Source organism: Mandrillus leucophaeus, unplaced genomic scaffold (assembly GCF_000951045.1).
Source record: "Mandrillus leucophaeus isolate KB7577 unplaced genomic scaffold, Mleu.le_1.0 Scaffold77, whole genome shotgun sequence".
NCBI classification, from domain to species: domain Eukaryota; kingdom Metazoa; phylum Chordata; class Mammalia; order Primates; family Cercopithecidae; genus Mandrillus; species Mandrillus leucophaeus.
Window position 1 is genome coordinate 3254176 of NW_012108363.1, and position 8318 is coordinate 3262493.

The 8318-nt window shown below is 48.2% G+C and overlaps 1 protein-coding gene across 2 annotated transcripts in view; it reads left to right on the forward strand.

The window, feature by feature from the left end:
* The window catches only part of CCNJL (cyclin J-like), a 73985-nt gene that overhangs the window by 48727 nt on the left and 16940 nt on the right, over nt 1–8318 (forward strand). The window lies entirely within an intron of this gene.

An 8318-nucleotide genomic window follows, 5' to 3' on the forward strand; every position in this document is an offset into this window, starting at 1 on the left:
CCCCAGGGCGTGGACCAGCCTGAGGAGGTGAGGGAGGGTTGGGGAGAAAACCAGGAGGGCAAGAGGTGACCTTTTGCTAGGGTAGCTAGGCTTTAACTGTAAGACCTTATTATTTTTTACAGGAAGTGTGAGATACATTTTTACTTTTAAAAACCTGAAAGAATTTAGCCAGATGTGGTGGCACATGCTTGTAGTCCCAGCTCCTTGGGAGGCTGAGGTGGGAGGAACTCTTGAGCCCAGGAAGTGGAGGCTGAAGTGAGCTGAGATCTTGACACTGCACTCCAGCCTGGGCAACAGAGCCAGACTCTATCTCAGGACAAACAAACACAAAAAAACTGAAAGGTACAGAAGTACCTAGTGCAAAAAATCAGTTTCTCCCCTTTGCTCACAGTCCCACTCCCACAGTTTTGTGTGAATCCTTCCAGACCTCGGCTGGGCACGGTGACTCACGCCTGTAATCCCAGCACTTTAGGAGGCCGAGGCGGGCGGATCACTTGAGATCAGAAGTTGGAGACCAGCCTGGCCAACATGGTGAAAACCCATCTCTACTAAAAATTCCAAAAGTTAGCCAGGCACGGTAGCACGCACCTGTAATCCCACCTACTCAGGAGGCTGAGGTGGAAGAATTGCTTGAACCTGGGAGGCGGAGGTTACAGTGAGCCAAGATTGCACCACTACACTCCAGCCGAGGCGACAGGGCAAGACTCTGTCTCAAAAAAAAACCCAAATAACAAAAAATCAAAAAGCACAAATCCTTCCAAACCTAGATGTGTTTTCATAATTGGGAAAATAAACTTATTTTCATTTATGGGGGGAAAATGAATCATAGATTACACCCCTACACACTTCTCAGTGAACGAAACTGCCAGATTCCCTCTCTTCCTTCCTTTTCCATTCTTCCTTTTCCTTCCCCATCTAATTGCAGTTCCATCGTACTTTTTCTTTGCAAACGTCTGTTTTCTTTCACTGTCACTTCCAGACCCTGAGCCTGAGCCTGTCCCTGAGAAAACAAGGTTTCTCATTGGTGAATGGTTTTCCTCTGTCCTCTGAGCCCCTCCTGCCCCTGGCCCACTGCCTGTTGTCTGTGAAAAGCAGTGGAAGGTGAGGCAGATAGATCTGACTCTTACAGTAAAGTTCTGACTTCTGGTTTCTGTAGGTGGGGCCACATCCTGTGCCGACCTTCGTGCTGGCCCCTGTCCTCCTCCCTAGGAGAGAGGAGAGAGAAGTGTCTGGCAGGAGGTGGGGGCATGGCCTTTCTTTCGGGGGGGTGGGAAAGCCCCCCTCTCTGGCTCTGGTCCTCCTGCAGAGCAGGGTCCCTTAGCTCTGTGAGTCAGTCATGCTGTGCTGAGCTTACCTGTGAAAAGGCCCATCTCCTTACTATAGATTGTTTTTTTTTTTTTGAGGCAAGGTCTCACCCTGTCACCCAGGCTGGAGTGCAGCGGCGTGATCTTGGCTCATCGCAAGCTCTGCCTCCTGGGTTCAAGTGATTCTCGTGCTTCAGCTGGGGATTCAGTAGCCGGGATTACAGGCACATACCACCACATCCGGCTCATTTTTTTAATTTTTAGTAGAGACGGGGTTTCACCATGTTGGCCAGGCTAGTCTTGAACACCTGACCTCAAACAATCTGCCTGCCTCGGCCTCCCAAAGTGCTGGGATTACAAGCATGAGCCACCGGACCAGGCCCTTACTATAGATTTTTTAAATTATGGTTATTATACTCACTTGTAAAGTGAGATCCAAAGAATAAAGTAAAAATCCTTTTCCCATTCCACTCTCCAGAGGTAACCCCTGGAAACAGTTTCTTGTGTCTTCTGATTTTGATCTGGTGTATTTTTTTGGAATTGCTCCATGGTTATACAAACACACAGTTGATTCTCATTATTCACAGATTCTGTTCTTGTGAATTTGCCTACTTGCTAAAACTCTTTTGTAGGCCGGGCGTGGTGGCTCACGCCTGTAATCCTAGCACTTTCGGAGGCCGAGGCGAGTGGATCACCTGAGATCAGAAGTTTGAGAGCAGCCTGGTCAACATGGGGAAACCCCATCTCTACTTAAAATACAACAAGAATTAGCCGGGTGTGGTGGTGGGTGCCTGTAATCCCAGCTACTCGGGAGGCTGAGGGAGGAGAATGGCGTGAACCCGGGAGGCAGAGGTTGCAGTGAGCCAAGATCACGCCACTGCACCACAGCCTGGATGACAGAGCAAGACTCTGTCTCAAAAAAAAAAAAACAAAAACAAAAAAATTCTTTTGTAAACCTGGAATCAGTGGCAGCGCTTTTGTGGTGCTTCGCAAACACGCGCAGAGCCGTGTGTCCCACATGGATTGACCCATACCCTTATTCCAAGCCGAGATCCAGTAAGAAGCACTCTGCCTTCTTCCTTCACCTCTTACGCTGTAAACAAATGTGTTTTTGGACTTAGTGCGACATTTTTCATATTTTTGTGCTTTTTGTTGGTGATTTTGATGTCAACAAGTCTCCAAGAACAGGGTTGAAGTGCTGTCTAGAGCTCCCAAGGTCAAGAAGGCTGTAATATGCCTTTTAGAAAAAAGTCTCTGTTAGAGAAGCTTTGTTCAGGCAGAAGTTATAACGCTGTTAGCCATGAGTTCAATATTAATGAATTAATGTATTAAACAAATACACAACACAAAGTTATAGGCTGATCAGTTGATGAAATGTGATCAGAGGCTTGCAGGAACCTAACCTTGTACCTTGCCCTAGGAGCAGTGATTCAGTATTCACTAATTCAGTGTTCACAATGGCTTTATAGCGCATAACTGACATGAATAACAAAAATTGACCGGATATATTTCCACAGCTGGGTTACTGCTAAAGGTGCTTTCTTCATAGTATGTTAGGGAACCCCTCTTTTTCCATCAGCCCTTGTGGATTTACTTCACTCTTTTTACTGACTGCAAAGTTCTTTGTTTTATAAACACTGTCATTTATGTAAGGATTTCTCTCTTTTTGGACATTTAGGTTGCCATCTGTGTTTTTCACTGCTACACACAATATGACAGTGACTGGCTTTTTCCCTATATCTTTGCAAACTTACGTGAGTCTGTCTGTAAGATAAATTCCCAGAGGTGGAATAGTTTTGGTCAACAGGTAGGTACAGTGAAGATTTTGATAAGTAGTGCCAAATTGCCTTACGGAAGTTTTAACTCAACCAACAGCTGATGAGATCTGTTTTCCCTAAATTTAACTTTATTTGTGGGAGGCTTTGGAACTGTTGACATCGGTGGCATAGTGGTAAGCACAGCTGCCTTCTAGAAAAACATTTATTTGACTGATTCTGTACCTAAACAATAAACTATAAAAGAACAAGCAGTGTCTCTCCTCTATCCTGGCCCCTCACCCATGGCCACCTGGGGCTTTTCTTCTGTGCTGCCAGCCACGAGTGCCTTTGCCCTGCATTTCTCCGTTGCCCTGTCCAGGAAGCACAGACAGGGAATCCTTTCCAGACCGATTGCTTTTAGTGCTTATTAAGCCTCATGTCTTAGAGCAGATACCACTAAAAGCTATTGCCTGCCAGGTACTTGCAGTGGGGCTTCAGGAGATTCTAGGAGAGGCCTGTCTTCCTCCCAGTAAACCAGCATCACTCCCCCTGCATCCTCCATCCCCCACTCACCCCTGCTTTGAGTACTTGGCAACTGTTGCTTCTGAAAAGCAACTTCTTTGACAACAAGGCAGGGGGCGGGATGGGGTCTCCCCATTGGAGATTTCAGAAGCTTGAGAGCAGTCTTAATCCTTTTTGGTCGACAAGGATGAACGAATATGCTGCTTCCTAGCCTGGAGAAGTTAAACACATCAGCTCTCCCCAAAGCTGGGAATGCTTGAGATGCCTCCACGGCTCTAAATGTAGGCAGCAGCTGCAAATGGGGCAATATTTCCAGGTGGTTTTTTTCAGGGGTGTATTTCTTTTTTTTTTTTTTTTTTTTTTTTTTTTTGAGACGGAGTCTTGTTCTGTCGCCCAGGCTGGAGTGCAGTGGCCGAATCTCAGCTCACTGCAAGCTCCGCCTCCCGGGTTTACGCCATTCTCCTACCTCAGCCTCCCAAGTAGCTGGGACTACAGGTGCCTGCCAACTCGCCCGGCTAGTTTTTTTGCATTTTTTAGTAGAGACGGGGTTTCACTGTGTTAGCCAGGATGGTCTCGATCTCCTGACCTTGTGATCCGCCCGTCTCGGCCTCCCAAAGTGCTGGGATTACAGGCTTCAGCCACCGCGCCCGGCCTCAGGGGTGTATTTCTGACAAAACATGAGATGTATTGATAGAAATAAACCTAAATCTGCAGGAAACGTGGCAGCGCCCTTGCAGGAGATAATTTAATAGCTCCCTACATCTCATGCAAGAGTGGCCAGGAGGAAACTCCATTTCCTCCCTGCCGTGGGGAGCATTTGAAATGCTTGAGCCTTTCAGTGTCCGAACATTTCAGGAATCAGAGCAGGTCTTACATTTGATGTGTGCAATTAAAGTGACTATTGCTTATCTTTCTTCCGAAAGACTGCCATGACATCAGTGGCGCATCTCTAATCAGTGCCGTTTGGCTGGTGGCCACGCGGCTCGGGGCAACTGGGAAGGGTGGTCTGTCACATTAGTGAGGGCCATGCTGAGCAAATCTGGGCACGGGGCTCCAATGTCACAGCATAGTGAGCGGAGGACATGGTGATTTTCCATTTCCTGTTCCCATCTCTGCAGACTGGCAGGCTTAGAGCTATTTCAGGGAGGGATTTTGTGTAAACTCCCTGTCAGACAGCTGGCTGGGCCGGAAACTCTTAAATTGTTCAATTTGCCGTAGCAAGTTTAACACCCAGACCTGTTTGTCCAGGGCCTAACTTTCTGGGCTCTGCATGGCTTTTTTAATTTTAATTTTATTTTTATTTTCCAGGAGTGAGGGTTGTATTTCAAGCTGCACGAATTAATTGAACATGCGGTGTTCGGGAGCCCCTGATCACAGCAGCCCACCCCTCACCACCCAGGCATTTACCTATCAGTTTTGTCGGTTGTAATAGCTAGCACCGGCAGGGCACTTTTGTTTGGTTTTGAAATCCGTTTCAGACTCCAAAGAGATACGTCGACCTGTTCTATCCCATGGTACTGAGATTAGAGATTATTTTTATGTGTGGAGCATTTGCCTCGATTTTTGAGATTTCCTTCAAGGAGTGTGTGTTGTCTCCCTCCACGTCTGAAATCTTAATTTTAATTACAAGCATTGAGGTGTCTAGACAGGAAAAGTCTCTCCTTTGTCACCGACATGGTGGGGTTTCTGGGACTTTTCTAGGGAAGTCTGACGCCTCCCGACTTGTAGGTACTTGTACAACAGGTTCATGCTGAGATTTTCTTGGACTGGAGCAGACGTACGTTCTGGAACGTTCTCTGGCAGTTATTCTGCTAGCTCTGGCTTCTAGATTCCCAGCAGCAGGGTCTTGCCTTCTGAGGAGTTTAAGGTGTTTTTTTATCAGCAGGAGAGTAACATTTGTTCCTGTAGAAAACCAGAAGATGGGAAAAACTAAAAATAACAAAATAAAAATCACTTGTAATCTCACTACATTCCTCTTTTCTGTAATCGGAACCTGGGGGCAGAGGGTAAATCCTAGCCTCAGTGGTGATGGGATAGTTAATGTTTCTTGAGTGTTTATTTTTATCTTTTTGAGGCAGGATCTCACTCTGTCACTCAGGCTGGAGTGCAGTAGCATGATCACAGCTCCTTGCACCTCAACCTCCCAGTACCTGGGACCACAGGCGCATGCACACCACCAGGCTCTGCTTTTTTTTTTTTTTTTTTTTTTTTTTTTTTTTTGAGACACTGTCTCACTCTGTCGCCCAGGCTGGAGTGCAGTGGCACAGTCTCGGTTCACCGCAACCTCCGCCTCCCAGGTTCCAACAATTCTTCTGTCTTAGCCTCCCGAATAGCTGGAACTACAGGCGTCCACCACCACACCCAGCTAATTTTTGTATTTTTAGGAGAGACAGGGTTTCAACATATTGGTCAGGCTGGTCTTGAACTCCTGGCCTCAAGTGATCTGCCTGCCCTGGCCTCCCAAAGTGCTGGGATTACAGGCATGAGTCACTGTGCCCAGCCTATATGTCACACAGTGTTCTGAATTTTTTACACAGATTTACCAATTGAATCCTCAAAACAATTCTATAAGGTAGGCTGTAGTTGTATTTTCCCCAAATATCAGAGGAAGAATCCGAGGCCCAGTCAGTTAGGACACTTCCCTAAAAGCATACAGCTAGGATGTGGCTAGTAATGGGGACCCAGGTTGTCACCTTGGGGTTGACTCAGTGGCTCTGAGCCACTGTACAACTATGGCCCTCGTTGTACAGCCAGACCACGTCCTTCCTTGGCTGTGCCAGGAAGACTCAGGTCAGAACACGGAGAGATTGCTGAGAGACTTCTGGGCACGCTTCCTTCTGAGCCAGCAGAGCAGCATTTGTGCTGACGGCGATTGAAACATCAGCCCTCAGGACCAGCTCTTGTATCTGGAAGTGTCTCCCCTCTGAACCTCAAGGGCGGTACCCAAGATGGTCTCTCCTCTTCCTTCTCCCTGCTCCCCGCAGGGGTCAGAACAAAGGATCAGGGTCCCCAGTGCCCACACAGTCAGCACAGCAGCCCCCTGGACCAGAGGTAGCCCCTGGTTAGTTAGGAGTGAGCTTTCTTTAAAGCAGTGACACCAAAACCTTCGTGGCAGGAGAGAGCTGCATAACCCCTATCCTCCATACCAGGACAGAAGCACTTGTGGGACGCCGTCCCCAGATGCCAGCTATACGCGTTACAAATGGCCCCCGCCCCGCAGGCCCCGCTTTCAGTCAGTGACACTTATTTGGGTCGCGTGTAAAGCGGAGCACAAAGGAACCAGGGATTGCCTGAGGCTGCAGTGTGACGTCATCACAGCAGTTTCTCCTTCCTGACACAGGGAAGTCCTCCCAGCAAGAAGGGAAGCCCGTGGGTGACCCAGCTGGCTGAATGCCACCTCTGACCTGGGAGGCATTTTCACAATTTCCTTCTAAAGAAAACAGCCACCCACAACCTCACCATGGTCTCTGTTTTTTTAAAATTGGGCCCAGGAACTGATTCAGCCTGTTAGAAATGGGCTTGCTTTCATTCTTTCATCCATCCGTCCTTCCATCCATTCCTTGATTATTTATCAAGGCCTACTCTGTGCCAGAGACTGGAGATGCAGCCCTGCTCTTGAGAGAGGAAGGAGAGGAAGAGAGCTTTTTATTTATTTCCTGAGGGAGGAAGGCAGCTCAGCCAGGCAGGGTACCCAGAGCCACCGTCACGCCAGGTCTACCCAGCGGACCTTGGAAGCCCAGGAATGGCTGGTGTTGGAGGCCTGTTTCTCCGGGATGTTTCCTAACTACAAGATCAGAAAGGCGCTAGAAATCTTGGATGCAGCTACAGCAGGTCCTTAAGAGCAGAGTGGGAAGGGGAGGCTACCTGGCCTCCAACCCTTGTGGTCCCCACAGCTTTCTCCCTTCCTTGAGCACCACTGAAGCACTGTCTTACAGATGCAGGATTTTCTAGCTTTGTCCCTGGCTTTCTCTCTCCCCTACACCAAATCTCATCCAGAAACCAAACCACCGTCATTGTATCTGTGACTGTCGTTTCAGGGCTGGGTCCGAATTGAGCACAGGTTTATAAAGAGCCCTGTTCGGAGCACACTAAGCCACCATGTCACCCTCACCACAATTCTATCCACTTGTCTTCTTTCCATTTCACAGATGAGGAAGCACAGGACCAAGAAGTTGTGACTTATCCCAGACCATATGGCTAGTAAGTGGCTGCCACTCTGTAGAATCCAGGACAGTCATCAGGGTGTGTGCCCGGCCCGCTGCACTGCCTGACGCAGTGAAAACAGCCTGCCAGAGCGTGGCGTCCTCAGAGTAGTTTCACACCCTCTCCATCAATTGCTCAAAATCTGTCTCCGCTGGTTTCTCGGAAAGACACTTGTCTGCCGGGCGTATGAGCAGTGCCTTTTATTGCAAAGAGTAGGAAGCACCTTTCTTGCTTTCAATAACTGCAAGAAGTCAAAGAGGGTTTTTGTTTCTTAAAAAAAGGTCAGGTTGGGGAGCACCTACAGTACAAAAAGTTTCCTGTTAGAGAGCCACTCCTGGCCAGGCGCGGTGGCTCACGCCTGTAATCCCAGCACTTTGAGAGGCCGAGGCGGGCAGATCACGAGGTCAGGAGATCGAGACCATCCTGGCTAACACGGTGAAACCCCGTTTCTACTAAAAATACAAAAAATTAGCCAGGCGTGGTGGTGGGCGCCTGTAGTCCCAGCTACTTGAGAGGCTGAGGCAGGAGAATG